The sequence below is a fragment of the Bison bison genome, unplaced genomic scaffold (genome assembly GCF_000754665.1).
Source record: "Bison bison bison isolate TAMUID 2011002044 unplaced genomic scaffold, Bison_UMD1.0 scf7180017864158, whole genome shotgun sequence".
Taxonomy (NCBI): Eukaryota; Metazoa; Chordata; class Mammalia; order Artiodactyla; family Bovidae; genus Bison; species Bison bison.
In genome coordinates this window covers 783,249-807,212 of record NW_011494730.1, presented here as the reverse complement: position 1 = coordinate 807,212, position 23,964 = coordinate 783,249, and the positions used below count along the sequence as shown (strand labels likewise).

At 39.0% G+C, this 23,964-nt stretch overlaps 1 protein-coding gene across 3 annotated transcripts in view; it reads left to right on the top strand.

Moving 5' to 3' along the window:
- The window catches only part of THRAP3 (thyroid hormone receptor associated protein 3), a 73,195-nt gene that overhangs the window by 24,401 nt on the left and 24,830 nt on the right, over positions 1 to 23,964 (top strand). For all 3 annotated transcript variants that reach the window (XM_010841165.1, XM_010841167.1, XM_010841166.1), the window contains exon 2: positions 2,896 to 2,983. The gene's annotated coding sequence lies outside the window, so the exon portion shown is untranslated. The remainder of the gene's footprint in view (positions 1 to 2,895; positions 2,984 to 23,964) is intronic.

The following is a 23,964-nucleotide window of genomic DNA, read 5'->3' as shown; positions in this document are numbered from 1 at the left end:
TTCCAGTAAAGCTGTTCATACATACTGAAATTGGAATTTCATAGAATTTTCACATGTCATAAAATACTTTGATATTTTTCTACCATTAAAAAAAAAGTAGAAATTGGGGAGTTCCCTGGAGGTCCAGTGGTTAAGACTTCATGCTTTCACTGCAGTGGCCTGGGGTTCGATCTCTGGTTGAGCAACAGCATATTAAAAAGCAGAGACATTACTTTACCGACAAAGATCCGTATAGATCTATGATCTGTAAATCTGTATAGATCTAAATGACATATAGATCAAAGCTATGGTTTTTCCTGTAGTCGTGTGGATGTGAGAGTTGGACCATAAAGAAAGCTGAGCCCTGAAGAATTGATGCTTTTGAACTGTGGTGTTGGAGAAGACTCTTGAGAGTCCCTTGGACTGCAAGGAGATCCAACCAGTCCATCCTAAAGGAAATTAGTCTTGAATATTCATTGGAAGGACTGAAACTCCAATACTTGGGCCACCTGATGCGAAGAACTGACTCATCAGAAAAGACCCAGATGCTGGGAACGATTGAAGGCAGGAGAAGGGGATGACAGAGGGTGAGGTGGTTGGATGGCATCACTGACTGAATGGACATGAGTTTGAGCAAGCTCCAGGAGTTGGTGATGGACAGGGAAGCCTGGCCTGCTGCATGCAGTCCATGGGGTCGCAGAGAGTCGGACGCGACCGAGCAACTGAACTGAACTGAGCAACTAAGATCCTACAAGAAGTTCTGGCTGCCAAAAAAGAAAATGTAGAAACTGTTCTTAATGAATGTACAAAAACAGGTTGAGCTTTTTGACATCATTTGCTCAACTCCCTAGCATAGAAGACCCTGTATGCTGGACATGGTTGGCAGTATTAGCCTTTCTCTTCAAAACCGTTCATAGTAAATTCACCAGTCTTGGATTCAGTCTTGGTGTGCCTGCTTGAAAGCAGAGAAGCTACTTGGAGCAAGACATTGCACAGTTCTCTGTAGTAAAACCCTAAAGAGTTATTTGCCTAGCTGTCATAATCTTATCAGTTCCTAGTATTTTTTTTTTTCTTTAAATTGGGAAGTGGCTAAGATTAAATTTTGTCTACTTTAATTAAAATTGACTACTTTGGGTTAACTTGAATAGAACACAGGGTCCTCTTTTGTTCACTTTTATTCAATTTGCTTTTGAAACTAGAACACATTATTAGAGATGGAGAGAGGAGAGAGAGTGTGTTAACTGGTTAGAATGTAAAGAGGTAGATGTGTTGGAATAGTTCTTTAATCAGTGCATTGTAAGCAGTTCCCAGTTTTGTAGGAGTCATCAGGGATTCCCTCAAGCTGACTCTTGTGAGCCCCTGTGCCCCTGCATTTAGAAGCAGGGAAAGAGGTTCCGGTTGATGTAATCTAGGATGAACTCCCAGAATGACCTGCAAGAATATATACAAAAGTATTTTGAAAGAATGAGTTCTCGTAAGTGCTGTGGTTTTGCTGTGTATCAACTAAGTAAATATAGACCAACATTGTCATTAATTTGCTAAATGGCCCGACTGAATAGTAATTTCTTCTGGTAACTCTTATCCTATTAGTTTTAACAGGTTTTTGTTGCCGCTTTGTAATGTTAATTATCTGATAACCTTTGGTACAGGTCAAGAGTTTATTGCTTGTGTATTCAGTTTACTCAGCAGACACATAGCAGTGTTAGGTAATAGACTTTGCAGCCCTGTGAGTATTAACAGACATAATGATATGCTTGTCTAGGGTAACACCAAGAAACAGTACCTGACCCAGCCTAGGTGAGCCCAGGACAGCTTGCTGGGGATAGAGACCCTCCTAAGAATGAGTTTGGTTGAGAGGGTAGGAGGCTCTCGGCTGAGGGCCTGACACCTACTGAGAGACTAGCTTAAGGAAATGCATTCCTTTCTTTCCTAGCTAAATAAGCAAGGCTTCAGCTATGTGCAAACCACAGGTTTCAGAGAGAGCTAAGGTGGGTATCCTTGATTGAATAAATGAATAAGTGAAAAAAGAAAAGGTTAATGTCAAGATTGCATCTTCAGATTATTTAATTCTTGGGTGCCTTCTTACTCTGGGCTTCCCAGGTAGGGCTAGTGGGAAAGAACCTGCCTGCCAGTGCAGGAGATATAAGAGACGTGGGTTCGATCCCTGGGTTGGGAAGATCCCCTGGAGGAGAGCATGGCAGATCACTCTAGTATTCTTGCCTGGAGAATCCCATGGACAGAGGAGCTGACAGGCTATGGTCCATAGGGTCGCAAAGATTCAGACACGACTGAGGCAACTTGGCATGCTTTACAGGATTTTGAATCAATGATAGACTAGGAGTGAGCATGTTAACTACATATTGAGTTTGCTGATGTTGGAACTTTGTTTTTCTGTTTGGTATAATGCTGCATCGCTTTGATACGTGGCCATGTTAATGTTTAGATCAGGAAATACTTAAACACTTGGATCTGAAAGGTTTTCTTGTGCTTTAAGGGATGAATGTGGGGAGTTGTTTTAACTTGAAGTGTATTTATCAGTAGTTCAGCCTACTTGAAGGTTTTTGTTTAAAGCATCTAATTCTTCTAAAGTTCTTCTCCAAGTTGAATTATGGAGTTTGCAAATTCAGCCTATATAATGCAGGCTGCCAGTGAAAGGTATCAGATTACAAGAGGAAGGTTTTAGCTTTCCCTACTGCAGCCTTACTGTAAGGAGGTGGGGTGAATGAAAATGAGTTTAGGAGACAGACAGAGACCCTCAAGCCAGTATACTTTGAGAGAGAATCCTGTGTCCACTTGAAATGAAGTTGAGAGCTAAAGGAGAGTTTCTGCTTATAGATTCCAGGCATCTGTATTTCAAGGTGCAGTCTGCGAGGTTTGGCTAGCTATTTTATCACTGCTTATTTCTTCTCATTTCAGAGTTGTATTCTGACTTGGTAATTTGGAGAAGCCAGTGGCACTTCACCTGTCTGGGGTGTGCTGCAAGTCAAATCATTGTTCAGATAAGGTAAATGCATGATGGTAAAAGGAACTAATAGTAACTTTTGTGCCTTCTAAAACCAGTCTTATGCTTTTTATCCAGAAGATTCCTTTTGAGTTTTTAATAACATGTTTATTCACTTGGACGTATTAAAAAAGATCAGCCATAAACTTGACACATATATAGTCACTGTTAATAGTTTGGGGAACAGACTCTTTTTATGCATATGTTACTCGGATATGTGTAATCAAAATTGGAGTTGTGCTTTTTTGTCTGGTTCTTGTTTTAACATTCTGTTTGCAATTTTAAATGACTCACGATATTTTACCATTGATATTCCATATAATTTATGTAACTAGTTCCTTTTTGGTTAACATTTTAGGCTTTTCTCTCAGGTTTCCGTGTCTTAGATAACTATGTGACGAACATGAATAAATTCATGTATATAGTAGATTTCCCCCCATAGTATACTTTGTTTTCTTAAATTTTAAAAAGCATTTTATATATTTATTTCTCTTTTTGTTTCTCTTTTTTAATTAATGCATGTAGGAAAATCCGGTACATAGTTATGTCAGACCCTCAGCTCCACAGGGCCTTTTTGGTTTTTAGTTGCAGCGTGTAAACTCTGAGTTGCAGCATGTGGGATCTAGTTCCCTGATCAGGGATCAAACTCCAGGCCCCTTGCATTGGGAGTGCAGAGGCTTAGCTACTGGCCTACCAGGAAAGTCCCTTCATAAAGCATTTGATGAAAAACAAGCCCTCCCACCCCCTTCCCAGTCCCTCAGATCAGATCAGATCAGATCAGTTGCTCAGTCGTGTCCGACTCTTTGTGACCCTGTGAATTGCAGCACGCCAGGCCTCCCTGTCCAGCACCAACTCCCGGAGTTCATTGAGACTCACGTCCATCGAGTCAGTGATGCCATCCAGCCATCTCATCCTCTGTCGTTTCCTTCTCCTCCTGCCCCCAATCCCTCCCAGCATCAGAGTCTTTTCCAGTGAGCCAGCTCTTCGCATGAGGTGGCCAAAGTACCTAGAAGCAGTCATTTCCAGTTCTTCACCGTTTCTTTGGTATTACTTCTAAATAGCTTGTTTTGCTGCTTATGGATTTTCCAGTTTGGGGTATTATCTATTCCTACCTTGGATAGTGGTAGAATTCTCTGACTTCCTCACACATCCATATTTATTGTCACTCTGACTGTAATGTAATTTTGGTTAGAGAGCAGTATTCACTGTTAATGATATTAAGGTTATGTATAGCGTATTCACAGCTAAATCATGATGTATGCTGTGGTTAATTTTATTTGTACAACTGGTTATTTTCTCTTTTGTTAATATTTATCTTTTTCTGGTCTGTTTTGCTTAGTTTCTGTGTTCTTATTATTAATTTCTTTCTTAAACTCTACCCAGAAGTGTAAATCTTGCTCAGTACTTTAAACATTTTGGTTATATTATCAATTTTATCTTCGAGATATTTTCTAATCTGCTTCATTCTGAGCATGTGCTTTAATTAGGGAGCTGGGATGTTGTTATCCCAACGTCATCCCAGTGATTTTTCCTCCTGGTTTTGTTATCTTTTCCCATGTCCTATCCCTTTCCTTTTTGATACAATCTTATTTTGAAGGAGCACGTCTCCATTAGCTTCCTGAGAAAGGGGTATACAACAGGTAAGTTTTTTGGATATAGCATGTCTTGAAAATGCCTTTATAATGCCCTTATGTTGATTATTACTTTGACTAGATGTAGATTTCTAGTTTGGAAATAATTTTCCTTCAGAATTTTGAAAATACTGCTCTATTGCCTTTCACGTTCACTGTTGGTGAGATGTCAGTTACATTTGCATATAACCTGTTTGTAAGCTCTGAAACTTCTTTTTTCTAGTATTCCCAATGTTCTGGTTTCATAATGATGTCCTTGGTGTGGCTGTTTTCATCTAATGTGCTGGCCACTCAAGGGACTGAAACTTTTTTTTTTTTTCCCTCTGCTCATTTTATTGAACAACTGAGTGTATAAAACCAATATAGAGCACATTACTAGAAAAAATATTTTATTTTTCAAATACATAATGGATTCTTTACCCTCAATTACTTTTTTTATCTTTTTATTAAGACTATATATAAATATTAATAATTTCATCTTTTCTCAATGACAATGGTATATTGTGATTATCTTTTAGCAACCAAAGTCTATTTCCAGAGGTTTGAACTTGATATGAGTGTGTGTGAGAGTGAGAGTGTGTGCGTGTGTGTGTGTTGCTCAGTCGTGTCTGACTCTTCGCTATCTCATGGGCTGTAGCCCACCAGGCTCCTCTCTCCATGGGTTTCTCTGGGCAGGAATACTGGAGTGGGTTGCCATTTCCTTCTTCAGGACTGAAACTTATGTCACTCAGTTCTGGGATATTTTCCGAAATGATGTCCTTGATTTTTCTCTCCTTTATTTTCTCTACTCTTTTTCTGGAATTAATTGGGTGTTGGATCTTTTGGACTGATTCTCTAATTTTAATTTTTTTTCTACTATTTTTATCTCTGTGTTTTTGTTCTTTGAGAGATTTCCTTGGTTGTGTTTTCTAATATTTGTTGTATTTTTTTCACTTGTGTTCATATATTTTATATGTATACTTACTATTTTTTTTATATTCAGGAAGATTTTTGTTTAGTCAGTCCAGCTTCTTCATATAACTCTGAACAGCATCACTGCCTACAAAATTCCCTTCATACACTTGCAGAAACTTTTGCCTTTCTACAGCTACCAGGACAAACTGGCAATAAGTAGTTGGTTCTTTAAATTTTCTCATGTGAATCAGGGATTCTGTTTGCAATAAATTACAAACAACTTTTTTCCTCATCTGTCATGTAGGCTTTTAATTTGCTGGCATCATGGATGATAAGTTATTTTTAGGTTTTATTTTAGTGTGATAAAAATACTGAAGATGAAGTCTAACCTCTTAGCAGATTTTTAAGTGTAGAGTAATTTTAGTTTTGTTTATGGTAAGAAGAAGGACTCTTAATGTTTTGTATTAACTCTTTGATCAGTTGTCTCTACTATTCATTTATCCTTTTTTATAGTGTTTTGAAAAGTCACCTTTTTGAGAGTGTATTAATAGGGTGTATTTTTAAACTTTGTGTTTTGTTCCATTTATTTGTCTAATTTTGTACAAATACTGATTTTATTATTAGTGCTTTATTTCATCTTAAATAAACCTTTCTTCTCCAGACTCAGCAAGCAAAATATACTTGAAATTTCCATACTTCTTGTTTTTCACTATGTGGAACTATGACAGTTCTTCAAGAGACTTTAGTACTGGCAACTGGAAAACAAAAACTAGAAGGGCTTAGGTAGGGCCCTTACATATCAAGCCAGTTGTATACTTTAAAAAATAAACCTACTAGATTTTCCCCTCTAAGATTCTTTTAGAGTCTTTCAAAGCTGCTTTTGAGTTTTTTGAATTCATTCAGTCAGTATATCCTTGAGTGCTTGTTACTGTGCCTATTCTCTATGCTGGGGATAATCAGCAGTGAGCAAGATAGACAGGATTCCTGTTCTTGGGGAGCTTACATTCTAGTTTGGGAAGGCAGGTAAGATAGTTTCAGGTTTCCTAGTGTTAGGAAAGAAGGACTACAAAATAACAATGACATGTCATTAGGTAGAATGCTAAGGAAGAGAGACCTTTTTGAGTTGGGTGATAAGCTGAGATCTGAAGGATGAGAAAGGAGCCAGCCATGCTGTAGACTGCAAAGTGTGTTCATGTAGCAAGAACGGCAGGTATAAAGGTGCTGAGGCTGTAAATGCCTGTAAGTGTTCAGGAACAGAAATAAGGCCTTTGTAGCTCCAGTATAGTGACTGAATGGGGAGAGAGTGGTTTGAGATGATGTTGAAGAAGTAGGCATAGGGGCCAGATCATTTAGAATCTTGAAATTACGGGAAACTGGAGCTTTCACATATAAATCTGATGAATTCGATTTTGTTCCTTTAAAAATATACAAGATGTTCTAGAAAATAATTAGACCTATTTCTTTATGTAGTTAATAAGCTATTCATTATGAGTTGCACTGGTCACATGTATCTGAACTGAGTTCTTTATTTTTTAAATATTTACTTGGCTTTGCTAGGTCTTAGTTGCAACATGCAGGATCTTTAGTTGTGGCATCTTTAGTTGCAGCATGTGGGATCTAGTTCTCCTGACAAGGAATTGAACCTGATCCCCCTGCATTGGGAGAGTCACCCTGAAGTCTTAGCCTCTGGACCACCAGGGAAGTCCCCTGAACTGAGTTCTGGTTGAGTGTTTGGGTCTATCTGGGCTTGGAATAGTTAGGCGGTCTCTAAATTAAGATAACTTTGAATAGTGCCTTAATTCATTTTAGATGAAAGCAGCAGGTTGGGTTCTTGATTTCTTTTGTAGACTGAGGTGACTGGTAAGATCCGGAATGATAGTAGATCTTGAAGTTATTTTTCATTTTTTGTGTGTAGAGTTGTGTGTGTGTGTTTAAGACACCCCTCTCTTTTTTTCTCCCCTAAACTTATCTGGTAAAGTGCAGAAACAAATACATCAGGTTTTCCCTCAACAGGAAAGTGAGGGATGATTGAAGTGAATGAATGAATGAATGAAGTGAATGAAGACTAGAAACTACAAAAATAAATGATGAATTTAAAAGTGACTAATACTGAATAAGGTTCAAAACTTGAGCATTTGAAAAGACATAATCATTGTCCTTTAGGACAGTGCCATCTAAGAGAAGTCCAGTGTAAGCCATAAGTAATATCAAATTTCCCAGCAGCCACAGTAAGGTAATAAATACAAAGAAGCAGATGAAAATGATATATTTTATATAATTTAATATATCCAACACATTCTCATTTCAACATGTAATTAATATAAAAATAATGAGACATTTTGCATTCTGAGTTTTGTACTAAGTCTTTGAAATCCTGTATTTTATACCTATACCTCATCCCAGTTCAGGCCAGCCACATTTCAGGTGCTTGATAGCTACATATGTATGGGACTTTTTAATTCTTAGGGCTCGTACTTTTGCAGGAAGGGATAAATTATTGAGATATCCTGCAATGTTCATAATTCAAAGCAGTAGTAGTTGTAACATATAAGGGAATAAATTTAAACATGTATTTTCCCCTCTCTAAATCTCTGTGTGATGAACTTGTTTGGGGAAGATATTTGATCCTGTAAAGATATGTCTATAAAAGATATCAAACAGCTTATCTCCTAAGAGAGTTGTAAACAGACTTAAATAATGTAGAACAAGCTTTATGTAGAACTCTAAGTAGCAGCTGTCTATGTACTGATGGTGGGATGATGACTTGATGAAGAGAGACCAGAGACCCAATCCTTGGAATCTGTAAAGTGTGTACATAAATCAGTGGTTTAGAATTCCTTTCTCAGTTTCCTGAAAGTACCTTGATAGATCATTGTTGTTCAATTGCTAAGTCTTGTCCGACTCTCTGCGACCCTCTGGACTGCATGCCAGGCTTCTCTGTCCTTCACTGTTTCCCTGAATTTGCTCAAACTCAAGTTCATTGAGTTGGTGATGCCATCCAACCATCTCATCCTCTCTTGTCCCTTTCTCCCTCAATCTTTCCCAGCATCAGGGTCTTTTCCAGTGAGTGAGCTCTTCACATCAGGTGGCCAAAGTATTGGAGCTTCAGCTTCAGTCCTTCCAATGAATATTCAGGCTTGATTTCCTTTTGCATTGACTGGTTGGATCTCCTTGCAGTCCAAGGGACTCTCAAGAATCTTCTCCAACACCACAGTTCAAAAGCATCAATTCTTCGAAGCTCAGCCTTCTTTATGGTCCAACTTTCACATCAGTACATGACTCCTGGAAAAACCATAGCTTTGACCATATGGACCTTTGTCAGCAAAGTGGTGTCTCTGCATTTTAACATGTTGTTTAGGTTTGTCATAGCTTTCCTTCCAAGGAGCAAGTGTCTTTTAATTTCATGACTGCAGTCACCATCTGCAGTGATTTTGGAGCCCAAGAAAGTAAAATCTGTCACTGTTTCCATATCTATTTGCCATGAAGTGATGGGGCTGGATCCCATGATCTTAGTTTTTTGAATGTTAAATTTTAAGACAGGTTTTTCACTCTCCTCAAGAGGCTCTTTAGTTCCTCTTCACTTTCTGCCATTAGAGTGGTGTCATCTGCATATCTGAGGTTATTGATACTTCTCTTGGCAGTCTTGATTCCAGCTTGTGATTCATCCAGCCCAGCATTTCACATGATGTACTCTGCATAGACGTTAAATAAGCAGAGTGACAGTATACAGCCTTGATATACTCCTTTCCAGTTTGGAACCAGTGCATTGTTCCATCTCTGGTTATAACTGTTGCTTCTTGACCTACATACAGGTTTCACAGGAGGCAGGTAAGGTGGTCTGGTATTCCCTTCTCTTAAATATTGCACAGTTTGTTGTGATCCACACAGTCAAAGGCTTTAGCGTAGTCGGTGAAGCAGAAGTAGATGTTTTTTCTGGAATTCCCTTGTTTTTTCTGTGATCCAGTGGATGTTGGCAATTTGACCTCTGGTTCCTCTGCCTTTTCTAAACCCAGCTTGTACATGCGGAAGTTCACGGCTCACGTACTGTTGAAGCCTAGCTTGAATAATTTTGAGCATTACCTTGCTAGTATGTGAACTGAGCACAGTTGTACAGTAGTTTGAACGTTTTTTGGCATTTCTCTTCTTTGGGATTGGAATGATGGACTTTTTTAAAAGCTCTGATTGCAATGTGTACCACTGATTCAGTTCAAGATGGGTTTTTTTTTTTTTTTTTGATTGGAGGAAGCCCAAGGTCTTAATAATTTCATTAAAAAATGGTTGTATTATAATTGGCTGTTTAACTTAGTTTTTAAGAAGGTTTATCATAATGAGAACTGGAAGGAGGCCATAGGTAATTAGTTAACATAGCCTGTAGTATCTTTATTAAGGTAGAAAAGCTGAGAGTTCCTCTAAAAAATAGGACTGTTGTGTGCCCCAGTGATAACACATTTAAAATAGGAACAAAAATTGCCATCACCCTCCCCTTGGGATATAGGAGAGGAGCCTCTGGGGTCAATCAAAGATAATATTTAAGTTGCTGACTGTGCATTTCATTCTGTTTGTCTAATGATGAAGGGTTAGTTGCATAGATGGTCCTGAGCCTAGTAGATACCCATTGAACAAATTTTAGGAGAAGATACCACAAGTCATGTACACTGGGGACGTTGAGGTAAGTTCCAAATGAATGGCCCCTCAGTTTGCTATTGATTTTCCCTGCTACCATTCATCAGCAAAGGGATTTATTCTTCAAAGGTCAGGACCTTAAACTTTGACGTTTTCTTGCTTCTCTGCACCTCTTCAGTACAACATGTGCCAGTTTAGCCAGTATAAAACACTTTATTGTTTTGCATAGGAAGATATCTGATTGCTTACTAATATATTAGCAGGAAAGTAGAATCAGTGGTGAAATATATTTTCTCCTAGAGACGTTTCTAAGTATCTCCCTGTCACCACTCTAGGGTTGCAGCTGAACATAGCTTAAGGTGTGAAGTCACTTGCTGAATGCCAGGCAATTTATACTTTTTGTATACTTTTTAATTTCTGTGGCAGTCTTATGAGGTGTAGGCCGTGTTTGGAAGATGAAGAGAGTAAGTATCTTGTCCAGCTAAGGAGCACACAGATTTGAACCCAGTTAATTTTTTTGATGCCAAAGCCACTACTCACTGCAGAACCTAGTCCAGTATTATAAAGTGACTCTCTTGGGTTCTGTTTATTTGGGACATGATATTTAGATTGATAATCTATTTCAGCATGGTCCCTCACTTACGCCACCTGTATATCCCTATCTTGGAATAACATGTTATGGAAAACACTGAATGAAACCTGGATTCTAGTCCTAGCTGTTTGCTTACTGTGTATTGAGATAATGGATTCTTTTTCCACTGAGCAGGTATTTCCCAATTACCTCTCTGCTTTGATCCTCTTATAATTGTGAGATGTGGATTCCATTGCCTTTGTCTTTTTTTTTTTAATGAACTTTTTGTTTGAGAATAGTTTAAGATTAACAGGAAATTGTAAGGATTGTACAGAATTCATGTATTGGTTTGCTAGGGCTGCCATACAAAATAGCACAGACTGAGTGGGCTTAAACAACAGCAATATACCGTCCCACAGATCTGGAGGCTAGAAGTCAGAAATCAAGAGCTTGGCAGGATTCGTTCCTTCTGAGACCTTGGGAGGGAAGGATCTCTTCCAGGTCTCTCTCTTCAACTGGTAGATGGCCATCTCCCTGTATCTCTTCATAGCATCTTCTCTCTGCATATCTCTGTGTCCAGATTTCTCCTATTTATAAGAACACCAGTCATACCTCTGTAATGACCCTATCTTCAAATGAGGTCCATTCTAGGGTACTTGGTGTTAGGACTAAAACATACATATTTTAGTGTTAGGGAAACAGTAACAGTCCCTATATTCCCTATACCCAGTTTCTTCTGTTATTAACATTTTACATTATGTCACAATTAATGAACCAGTATTGATACCCTATTATTAATTAAACTGTAAGCCCTGTTTGTAACACATAAGAAAACTTCAAGGACGGGTATTTTTTTGAAAATGATGCTCACACTAATCTTAACAAAGTAACTATAAAATACAGAGATTGTGAAACCTGTCTTAGTGAGAAAGCAAAACAATCTTAAAAATTGTGATACACTTATGTTTTCACCTTTCCAGTAATGAGCACTTGGTGCAGTGTCCTCTTTATGCTTGTGAAGCCCAGTCTACAACCTGAAACTTCAGAAGTGAAGTTGTATGTTCAGTATTTGCCACCTTTAACAAATGAATAAACTGAAATCTATACAGATTGTTACTTTCTTAAAGTCCCCCAGAATGCCTCTTTTATTCCAGGTCACTTCCTTTTGTGTCTTTTCTTAGATAAACCATATATTTAAAACAGAGTACAGGCAAATAAAGTTGAATTTACCCCCTACATACTTGTTATTCCTTCTAGGAGGCATACTTATAATAGAAGAAATTGATGTATAAAATTGTTTGCATACATTTTCTTTTATTAGTTTTTTTTTTCAAATTGGTGGTTAAGACCTATGTTTATTACTTGTGTGTAGTTTTCAGAATTTTCCAGCATTGATTGATTATGTTACCTTCTGTGAATATTATATAATATCCCAGCGATCTTAAGATCTTCATATGTTTTTGTTTCTCATTGGGGGAGAAACAGCAGTTTGATTGAATGAATAAAGGGGATTCCCTGTAAAGGTGTGTCATTCTGATCTTGAATTTTTCAGTGTTTTCTCTGGTGTTAAAGACATTTATGAAACTCGTTCTTGTGTGGAAATCAGGCCTGAAATGATTAATAGCATGCTGTATTCTGTGCGATATGGAAAATACCTGCCTCATTGTGTTTTTCTTACCTTTCTAAGTTACTGAGAAGTAGTGTGGTCCTGTTTCTTTAAAAAGTGAAAGATGGAATGGGTGGAGTTTGCCAGGTCTTTGAGACTGAGAAACTTAATTCAGTCTCTAAAGAGGTGGAAGGAAATGTGACCTCTTGCTGGCTGTGTGATGGAAAGAAGCTAGTGGCAGTATCCCTCAGCCTGACAGGAACCTGTTGCAGAGTCCTGACTCACTCTGGAAACTCCTTTTCCCAAGTGAGATTTCGGTGCTGCTTGGATTTCGTGTATGTTGGATTGCCCCCTTGAAAGTGATAGTTGAAGTACAGTCAGAAGGTAAGTAGCCAAGTCCCTGGTCAGCTATTTTCAGACACATGGACTAGTTTTTCTAAAATGGTAGAATATGTTACGAATCATAAATGATTTCTTCTATAGTAAATTTCAGAGGTGATGGAATGGAAGTGGAGGGATCATTCTTTTTTTTTTTTTTTAAGCTAAAAGTTCAACCCTGACTGCTTAATTCCTTTTTTAGGATGACTAAAGTCAGGATGAGGAATGTTCTGCTCACTTTGTGCAAACATTTGAGTTGCTTTGGTCAGTAGTAGAGCTGTTCCAAATCCTCATTTTATTGATGAAGCGTGAGTTTAGTCTTGGTAAATTTCTCCATTTAATGTGCCTGAACACTTGCCCATTATTTATTTATTTTAGCTTTTCATTGCTCACCAGTGGCAATCAAGATCAATTCTGCCCTGATCAGGGATCTTGGTATTTTTGGGGTGAAAGAGAGGGAAGAATGCAGTTTGCAGCAGCCAAATAGGCTAGAGCAACATGTAAATAGGTATTTATTAGTTGATGACTGATGCTTGGGCTCAAAAGGAGCGAAGTCAAGAAAACTTGTCTCTTAGGTAGGATGGGCTCTGTGCTGGTCAGACAGGAGCCCGCAGTCCCACCCACCCACAGAACACAGGTTTCTGGTGGCTTTTGGAAAGAACTCTGTCAAAACAGGTCTTTTTGGCATTTGGCAGCCCAAAGCATCCAATGTAAGTAGCTTTACTGTTAGAAAGGGATTACTTCTTTTTCTCAAGTTGGAAGAGATGGTCCTCATCATTTTGTTTCTGTTTTGCTGTGCAGTTCATTATGAATTTTCTAAGCGATTAAATAATGCAGCGCTCCTGTTTGCTGTCCAAAGAAATTAGGGCTGGAAAGGGAGGGATAGAGATTGACTTTTGGAGGACCTGGAATTGAACCTTTGTGAATAAGTGCTGGCTAATCCACCTGGCTAGAACTTCCCACATTGGCAGTATTCTTGATAAATTATCCATTGTATCTTTATGTCAGGCTTTCCATTCCTTAATTGATAACACTTTTAAACTACTTCAGAGTGTACCCTCAGGGAATCTTTCTTAATGCTTCTAAAGCATTAAGGAAATTTTTCTAATTTTCACTTTGAAAAATTATCTGTGTGTCCCTGGATACCTGACAAGAATTACTTTTTTTTTTTTTAAGTAGTGAAAACACACAACAGAGTTGGGCCTTTTGCTGCAGTTACTTGTCGTAAGAACAAAAGGCCAGATACTGTTTCTCTGAGGGTATGTGCTTTACTGGCTGTCCCTTAACCCTCTAGTTTGTGAACACAAAGGGGTCCCTGTGCTGAATTGTTTCTGTGAAGTTTTCCAGAGCTGGTTTCTCCTTTGAATTCTTTCCAGCCTGACAACAGCCATTAGAACAGTTGAGAATTTGTTTTGTAAACAGGTTCATTGTTAGCATAAGTAAACTAAAATATATGCTCTTATTAACAAAGGCTTATTTTCAGGGAAGTTGATAGTAAGGCTAGGATAAAAGCACATTGGTAAAAAAATTACTGTGTAAAAATAATTTCTCCAAATGCCACATAGTTGAAGTGAGCTGACAGTTTTTATGTGAATTTTGGACTCTGCAGAATTAGAAGCTTTAGCTTTTTTGCCTTGCTAACCCCAAAATGTAGTTTATTAATGTATATTTTCTTCCCCTCATCATAATTGCTCACTTGTTATGAAGTAGTCACACTTCTTAAAACAAGTTGATGAAACAACCCACAGTGGTATTTTGGACTACTTATGTCCCGTAATTAGGAGACAGTTTAAGGTTGCACTTTGGAATTTACTTTAAATGTGTTTGAACTGAAATCACAGTCATTGTTATTTGCTGATACAAATGATCCCCTTTTTAGACTGATTTTCAGAGCGCACACGGAGCAGCGTAAAGATATGAACCTTTTGGGTCCTCTCGTTGCATGCCTGGGTTTTTTTTTCCTCCTGCTATGCAGGCTTGCAGATTCTCTGTTCCATGACCAGAGATTGAACCCGGGCCTGCACAGTGAAAGTGGCAAATCCTAATGCTAGACCACCAGGGAACTGCCACACGTCTGGATTTCTTATGGAAGGATTCTCTCTCTCTCTCTCTCTCTCTAAACGGAAAAGGTATGGGGAAATATGGGCTTCCCAGGTGGCTTATTGGTACACAATCCTCTTGGCAATGCAGGATATGAGGTTTCGATTCTTGGGTTTGGGAAGACTACTTGGAGGCGAAAACGTCAACCCACTCTAGTATTCTTGCTGGAATAATCCCATGGACAGGGGAGCCTGGCGGACTATAGTCCATGGGGTCACAGAGAGTCTAATGCTGAGTGAGTGAGCTCATATACTTGGGGAAATAGCTGCAGAGACTGGCTATATTCACTTAGACTAATTACGATTTTGATCATGTATTGAGCCCATCTGCAAAGAGTTGATAATTTTTTTAGAGCTGGATGATGGATGCATTTGGGTTCCTTACACTATTTTTTTCTACTTTTGTGTATGTTTGACTCAATACCTCCATAATAAGAATATTAAAGAAAAAAAATAGAGCCCAGTTGGCTTTTAGGCTGGCCTTTCTTAGCCTTCTGTTAAGTAATAAAAGAGGAAAAAAATTCCATTACAATAACGTTTTCCTCAGAATGGACTTTGAATTGTTAAAAGTGCGGTTTTATTTATTTAGAGTTATGTGGAAATTATTTGTCTAGATTTTTTAAATATCTCCGAAGAAAGTAGGTAGATGTTTGATTTCACATTAAGAGAATCAACACCATTAACTCTATGAATGTTATTAACAACTTTTTAAAAAAGACTGGTAGGGGGAAGTCACCTGTAAATTCACTAGCTAAAAAAATTTATATGTAAAATAAGAAGCACGTGCTCCCATCCTGTCTGCCTCATTTCATGTCTTTCCCTTTTCCTGCCCCCTTCCTCTTCATGTCTTCCTTTCTGTTCCACAGAGGTAACCACTGTTAATAGTTCGCTACATGTGCTTATGTGGATGTGTTTTATATGTATATCTGTACTTATACATTGGGGCTTCCCTTGTGGCTCAGCTGATGAAGCCACCTGCAATGCGGAGACCTGGGTTCCATCCCTGGGTTTCGAAGATCCCCTGGAGAAGGGAATGGCTACCCACTCCAGTATTCTGGCCTGGAGAATTCCATGTGGGTCACAGAGTCAGACACGACTGAGCGACTTTCACTCACCTACATGTTAACACATTTTAAAAACATGTTCTACCAAATTACATAGAGTATAATGTAAAAAAGTTAAAGAATTTTAGTACTGAACTCCAGAATAACTTTGATTTTGTAATATAGGCAAGGGCAAACCGTGTATCATTAAATTGTTTCAGCAGTAAAACTGCCCTTCTCCTCAAAGGATCCTTCTCTCCTTTTAGAAAGGTGCTCAATGCATATGTGGATATTTGCCTTTATAAATTTTAAGACCTCAGAATTGAAATTAGTATTATATTTGTGGGTTTATGTAATAATTCAAGAGAGCTGTTTAATAGAGTAAATGTCAGGAAGGGGTCTCTGAACTTAGATTTCTTCAGGGATATTGGGAGTGGGGTGTGAAGTCTTGGGAAAGTGTTACCCTAAACCCATAGCTGCTCTTGATTCTCTTTCCCTCTTTTACTCAGGAGAGGATAATCTCTAGAGGAGAGCATAAAATAGTAACACATTAGATATGTCACCTGAGCTCTGCTTTCCTGCACCTCTCCAGAGGCACACAGAGCACACAGTCAGGCCCAGTCCTTTGCCTACAACCCTTTATGAGCTGTGAGTTTCTTTCTTGGCTGATTTTTAGATCTGTCTTTTTTTAATTTTAGTCAGTTTGTTCAAGAATTTTCTACATCCTGCCTTTAGTGACTGTTGAGAGCAGGGCTGTCTTGACTGGACTTGCTGGCAGTGGAGTTTCCCTCTGAGCTGGCACTGCTAATTGAAATGTGAATGTCTGCTAGAGACTGAGATCAGTTTGACCTCCTCTGTCTTTGAGGAATATAGAGAAGGGATCCGAATAAGCTCAGCTTCTAGTTTAGCAGTGGTTATTAGGACTGTGGTACATACTTAGTTTTATTCTTAGATTGGAATGTTAATATTTGGTGAACTGATCTTTTATTATTACTGCTTGTGTGATAAAGAGAGTGGAGAAGGAAGAGGAAGTGTGAAACAAGCCTGTTTGTTAGCACATACTGAGCGTCCACTCCGTGGCCAAGTGCTGTGCATGAAAGGGAGAACAAATCAGACATGATCTCTGACCAGTTAATTTTGTAGCCTCTTTGGTTTGCTGTCCTGAATTGTTAAACTTAATTGGTTAGCAGCAGTACCAAATGTAGAGCCATCTATCTGGAAAAGTACTGTCCTCTAGCGAGAGCAGAGATAGCAGTTCCTGGGGCAAGGGACAGGGAGTGGAGGCACATATGGGGTCAGTCCATTCTATTAAGTTATGTTAGAGATCCATAAATAGAATAAAGACTAATTTTAAGGCCTATTGTAAAAGCAGGTGTTAGGTGGTAACTGTTGAAAATCAGTGTAATACAGTAGCATAAAGGACCAAAACCACTCGCTCATCTCAATAAATACAGTACAAATATGAAAAAAAAAAATCCAACAGTTTTTCATAATAAAAGTATTTAACCAACTAGGAATAAAAGGAACTTCCTCAATCCAATAATAGAGATCTGTGAGAAAAACCTACAGGTATCATTGTACTTAAAGGTGAAAAGAAGACAGTGTTTTTGCCCTAAGGTCAGGAACAGGAGAAGAATGTCCACTTCATTTCTGTTCAGCTTTGTACCAGAGGTTCTAACCAGGGCAGTTAGGCATTAAAATGAAATAAAAGTCATCTAACTCCACAGGGGAAGAAGTAAAACTATCTCTTTTTAAAATGAAATAAAAGTCATCTAACTCAGCAGGGGAAGAAGTAAAACTCTTTTGCAGATGATATGATCTTATATAGAAAATCTTGAAGGAATCCATTGAAAACTAGTGGAACTAATATATGAATTCAGTTATGTTAAAGGATACAAGATGAGTATACAAAAATGAACTGTATTTCTATACACTAATGACTGCTTCCCTAGTGGCTCAGATGATAACGCATCCACCTGCAATGAGAGATCTTGGTTCGATCACTGGGTTGGGAAGATTCCCTGGATGAGAGCATGGCAACCCACTCCAGAATTCTTGCCTGGAGAATCCTCATGGTTAGAGGAGCCTGGCGGGCTACAGTCCATGAGGTCATAAAGAGCTGGACATGACTGAGTGACTAGGCAAACACAGCGATGAACAATCAGAATGAAACAGAAAAACAGTTCATTTCCAGTAGCATCAAAAAGAGTAAAATTCTTAGGGATGAATTTAACAAAATGAGCACAAAATTTGTACTCTGAAAAAACCTACAAACCCTGTAGAAAGACATCCCTTGTTCACAAGTTGGAAGGCTTAATGTTGTGAAGAAGACAGTTCTCTCCAAAATGATCTACAGATTCAAAACAATCTTTGACAAAATCTCAGCTGTTTGTTTTTTTTCTTTTTGCAGAAATTGATGTGCTGATGCTAAAATTTATCTGAAAATGTAAGGGACTCAGAATAGCCAAAATTCTCTGAGCAGGAGAGGTTGGAAAAACTGTGCTTTTCTGATTTCAGAATATCTACAAAGCTACATTAATCCAGACTGGCATAAGGATAGACATACGGGTCAATGGAATAAAATTGAAGGTACAGAAATAAACCCTCACATTTATGGTGAATTGATTTTTGACAAAGATGGCCAGTACATTTCAGGAGGATAAGACTAGTCTCTTCAACAAACAGTACTAAGACATCTGGATATCCATATGCAAAATAATGAAATGAGATCCTTACCTCACACTGTAACATAAAATTTAAATCAGAGTGGATTATGGACTTAAATGGAAGAGCTAATACTATAAAATTCTTTGAAGAAAACCTAGGAGTAAATCTTTGTGACCTTGGGCAAACCATTCTTAAATGTGATACCAAAAGCACAAGGAACAAAGGGACAAATAAGATAAATTGGACTTAGAGAGAACCAAACAAAAGCTCTTTTCTTTAAAGGTCTGTGTCAAGAAAATGGAAGGACAACCTACAAATTGGGAGAATCTTCTTGCAAAGTATATGTCTAATATACCTGTTTCCATAATTTGGGATTCACAGATGACGCTAAAGGTCAAGAACTCTCCTGCCAGTGCAGGAGACGTAAAAGATGTGGGTTTGATCCCTGGGTTGGGAAGATCCCCTGGAGGAGGGCATGGCAACCCACTCCAGTATTCTTGCCTGGAGAATCCCGTGGACAGAGGAGCTTGGCAGGCTACAGTCCATAGGGTCACACAGAGTTGCATGCATCCGTAATTTATGAAGTCTTATAGCTCAATAATAAAAAGACAGTAAGTGTTGGAGATGGAGAGAGATTGGAACCCCCATACACTGCTGATGGGGAAGTGAAATGGTGTAGCTGCTTTGGAATGTTTCTTATTATTAGTCTCTTGTTACATGAAGCTCTTTGTTCTCTACAGCTGGCTGTGGCTTTCCTAGTTTGGACTTTCTAAAGTCATCCACAGCAGAAACATTTCTGCTATCTTGGGCAGACATGTTTCAGGCAGAGCCTGTTTCTATTTTTTGCATGTGAGTTAGCAGATAGGGGTAGGTGAAGAGAACTGTTGGCTGCTTTAGTTAAGCATTTCAGTTTTGCTGGTTTATGAACCAAATATTTTAAGAGATAATTATGCTTCAGAAACAGAGTTTTGTTTTGTTATTTTTAAGCTGACCAGGTTCACAAGAAGCTGATTGATGGAGTACAACATGGGGGTAGCCTGTGTGGTAATGGTGAATCACTAGCACAATGTAAGTGAGATAATGCTGAAGGTTCATAGCTCCTTGTTTGGCACAGGTGTTATTGATAAAGTGCCAGGGAATCAATTTCTGATGGATATGTATTAGGAAAGCCAGTATTTGCCTAGGGTGTTTTCTGGTAGGCAGGTCCATCCAGAGACCAAACTTCAAGTTAGAAGGATCTTTGATTAACATACTCCAAATAGAGCAAGAGAAGCTGCTGCTACTGCAGCTGCTAAGTCACTTCAGTCGTGTCTGACTCTGTGCGACCCCATAGATGGCAGCCCATGAGGCTCCCCAGACAGTCCTAAATATTAAGTCCATCAAATCAGGGTAGCTGAATTGTCCTGCTTGAGTAAGTGATGAGTCCCGATTGTTCAGGATAATTCCAGTATAAAATACTTCCCCCTATTGTCAACACAAGTATCCTGGAAACCTTATATTGCTAGATACAAATAAATGTCACACCCCTGCCCCCAACCTGGCGGCTTCCTGGGTGGCTTAGTGGTAAAGGATCTGCTTGCCAATGCAAGAGATGAGGGTTGGATCAAGAAAATCCCCCTGAAGAAGGAAATGGCAGTCCACTCCAGTATTATTGCCTGGATAATCCCCTGGACAGAGGGCCTGGTGGGCTACAGGTCTAAAGAGTTGGACGTGACTGGGCAATTGAGCACTCACATATGCACCCCCAACCCCCAGAGCAGGACAGAAATCTCTGTTGGTCTGTATGCTAACTTCTAGGTTTGAACTCTATAGTCCCCCGACTTTTAGATAGATATTTTTTCTTTAAATTATTACTGTGGGGACTTCCCTGGTGGTCCAGTGGTTAGGACTACACAGTGTCTCTGCTGAGGGCCCAGGTTCAATCCCTGTTGGGGAACTAAGATCCCATGAGCTGCATGGCTTGGCCTAAACATATGTATGTGGTATGGGTCATTAAAGCATAGCCTTTTCTTTCTCTGAACTACAAGAAGATGCAGATTCCCGTGTTTCAGTTTCCCATCCATATTCATTCATTACTAAAAACTTGTTTTTTTATAAACTCATGTCATAGTGTGTATCTTATGGAGTTTTACATCTTAAAATTAGGGACTTACCTTAAAGGGATTCTAGGTCTTATGCCAAGATTTTTGGATCTGTATTTGGAAGGCTGTTTCTTGGAAGGATTTCCGTAGATGATTGTTTTTATCCATTGTTTTGACTGTTAGTTTACTTTTAGAGAGTGGTGCTTATTGATCCTGTCCTGAAATTCTCTAGGCTTAGATCTTGTTTGTGTCCTGTGACCTAAATTAAGCAGATTAAAGTAAATGTTCTTTTGTAACACTCCTTTCTTGAGTTAGTTGTGAGTCCTTGGAGTGAGAATTAGTGATGTAAGTTTCACGATACTAATATATTCTCATAACCTAAAACGAGAGGCAACTGTGTGTGCTTAATTGCTGCAGGGAAAGCAGGTGGTGTTGCTAGAACAGGTTGGTGTTCATCAGAATACCAGTACTTTGTTTGATTTTAGATTGGTTGTAATGTGGATACTGAAGTGAGAGATGAGATAAGAAATGCTGTGAATATGCTCTTTAAGGTACACAAGATTCTCGATTAAGTGGACTTTCCTGTGAGGTAGTAAGTTTGATATTAATGGAAATGAGAGAAGGGAAAAAAGTGGTTTGCCCAGCAAAGGCCTGTACAGACATTAAGTACGGCAGTGGAGTGGTTGAAAACAGATACAGATATTCAGAGAGCAAACTGTTAACCATGTACGTTAGTTCCCTGGCCCAACACAATTCCTACATCCTTTCATGGGTTCAGTTCAGTTCAGTTGCTCAGTTGTGTCCGACTCTTTGCGACCCCATGAATTGCAGCATACCAGGTCTCCCTGTCCATCACCAACTCCCCGGAGTTCACTCAAACTCACGTCCATCAAGTAGGTGATGCCATCCAGCCATCTCATCCTTTGTTGTCCCCTTCTCCTCCTGCCCCCAATCCCTCCCAGCATCAGAGTCTTTTCCAATGAGTCAGCTCTTCTCATGAGGTGGCCAAAGTACTGGAGTTTCAGCTTTAGCATCATTCCTTCCAAAGAGAACTTTAAAGGACTTAGTTCTGAGTTGGTTTTACATACTAGGAAGGCTATAGGTCTGTTTTACATTCTTGGTTTGTTTTCAGGTTATAGTATATTTGCCTTCCATTTTTATTTGCTTGATTAGTAGTAAATCTTTCTGTGGAAGAAAATAAGCAGTTAAATCTTTTCTGAGAAGGATCTTTTGGAATATAAACCTAGTATTTATGGATTGAAGAATAGTTGCATGGTTTATATGTAGCTTGACCGTTTAGGGCTGCGAAGGTTGAAGCTCCGGGGCGGCCTGTTGAGAGGCTATATTTGGCACTGCTTAGTATTAGGAACTCTCCCCAGTGAAACCTATCCACAGTGTTCCACACACGGGGCAAACAGTATTAAATACTCCCAGGATGTTTCTTCTGGTGAATTCAGCAGTCGTTTACCATGTGCCAAGCACAGTGCTGGCATAATCACTAGGGACACTTAAGAAGAAACTTAACAATCCAGCATGAGGAGGGGGAAGGAATAATTGAATTCTTTATCTTTGAGAGTCTTTAATGTAGAAAAGCTTCTTTGGCCCTTGCTGTCAATATTACTGTTTTTGCTTGGAGGTAAAAAGTAGAATCTGCATTTAAAAAAAAAATTTATTTGGCAGTGCTGGGTCTTAGTTGCGGCATATGAGATGTAGTCTCTGACTAGGGATCAAACCCAGGTCCCCTGCATTGTGAGCATGGAATCTTAGCCACTGGACCACTAGGGAAGTTTCAGAATCTGTGTTTTTAATGATATAGAAGCCATGTAATTATATACCTTAAGACTTTTACTTTAAGTAAAGTGTATCTGTTCTTCCAAAGAAAAGTGGTTTGGCGGTGAATGCTTGTGATTCAAAAAGAGTGATGGGTCTGGAAACGGTCCTCTCAGGTGGCTCTGCAAAACACTTTAAAAGATAAACCCTTGCTCCAAGTGACAGGATTGTATCTGAAATGATTTCAGAAGGCTGTTTGAATTATGCACCTGGGTTTTACATTGAAAACGGGGGGGCATAGAACAACAGTAGTGTCAGTACAAGATGGAGGAGGAGGACGTTTTGCAGCTGAGGAGGTTTTATGAGAAAGAACTTGAGGGCCTTAGTGACTCATCTCACTCTGAATCAGCATGTGGTGTGGCTGCCAGAATGAGCAGTCTTAGGATGCATTAACAGTGTCTAAATAGTTTTCAGTATCCCAGTGAAGGAGGACAAACCGGAATTGATTCCGTGGCAAATAGGGGGATGATGTGGATAGGAAACCTTGTCATCTGAAGGATCTTGGAAAGTTCAAGGATATTTGGATCATACCAGCCCTTAGGAGTTTAGGAACTGTGTCCCATGTTTCTGCCTGCTAGCGTGCTGATCACTACTTGTTCAATAGTTGGATTCTTTTATATTGCTGGTGTGGGAACATGGCTGTCTTACCCTAAATGAAACAACATGTTAAAGAAGAGTAGGCATTGCTGAAGAAACAAAATCTCCTTTGGAAGAAGTTTTAATTTGAACAGAAACTAAATGCTAAATGCTTGTAACATGTAAAAGGTGCTAAGCTGTTTTCCAAGGTGGTATTTGTCTGTCTCCCTTATGATTATACAGTGGAAGTGAGAAATAGATTTAAGGGCCTAGATCTGATAGATAGAGTGCCTCATGAACTATGGAATGAGGTTCGTGACATTGTACAGGAGACAGGGATCAAGACCATCCCCATGGAAAAGAAATGCAAAAAAGCAAAATGGCTATCTGGGGAGGCCTTACAAATAGCTGTGAAAAGAAGAGAAGCGAAAAGCAAAGGAGAAAAGGGAAGATATAAACATCTGAATGCAGAGTTCCAAAGAATAGCAAGAAGGGATAAGAAAGCCTTCCTCAGCGATCAGTGCAAAGAAATAGAGGAAAACAACAGAATGGGAAAGACTGGGGATTTCTTCAAGAAAATCAGAGATACCAAAGGAGCATTTCATGCAAAGATGTGCTCGATAAAGGACAGAAATGGTATGGACCTAACAGAAGCAGAAGATATTAAGAAGAGGTGGCAACAACACACAGAAGAACTGTACAAAAAAGATCTTCACGACCCAGATAATCACAATGGTGTGATCACTGACCTATAGCCAGACATCCTGGAATGTGAAGTCAAGTGGGCCTTAGAAAGCATCACTATGAACAAAGCTAGTGGAGGTGATAGGATTCCAGTTGAGCTATTCCAAATCCTGAAAGATGATGCTGTGAAAGTGCTGCACTCAATATGCCAGCAAATTTGGAAAACTCAGCAGTGGCCACAGGACTGGAAAAGGTCAGTTTTCATTCCAATCCCAAAGAAAGGCAGTGCCAAAGAATGCGC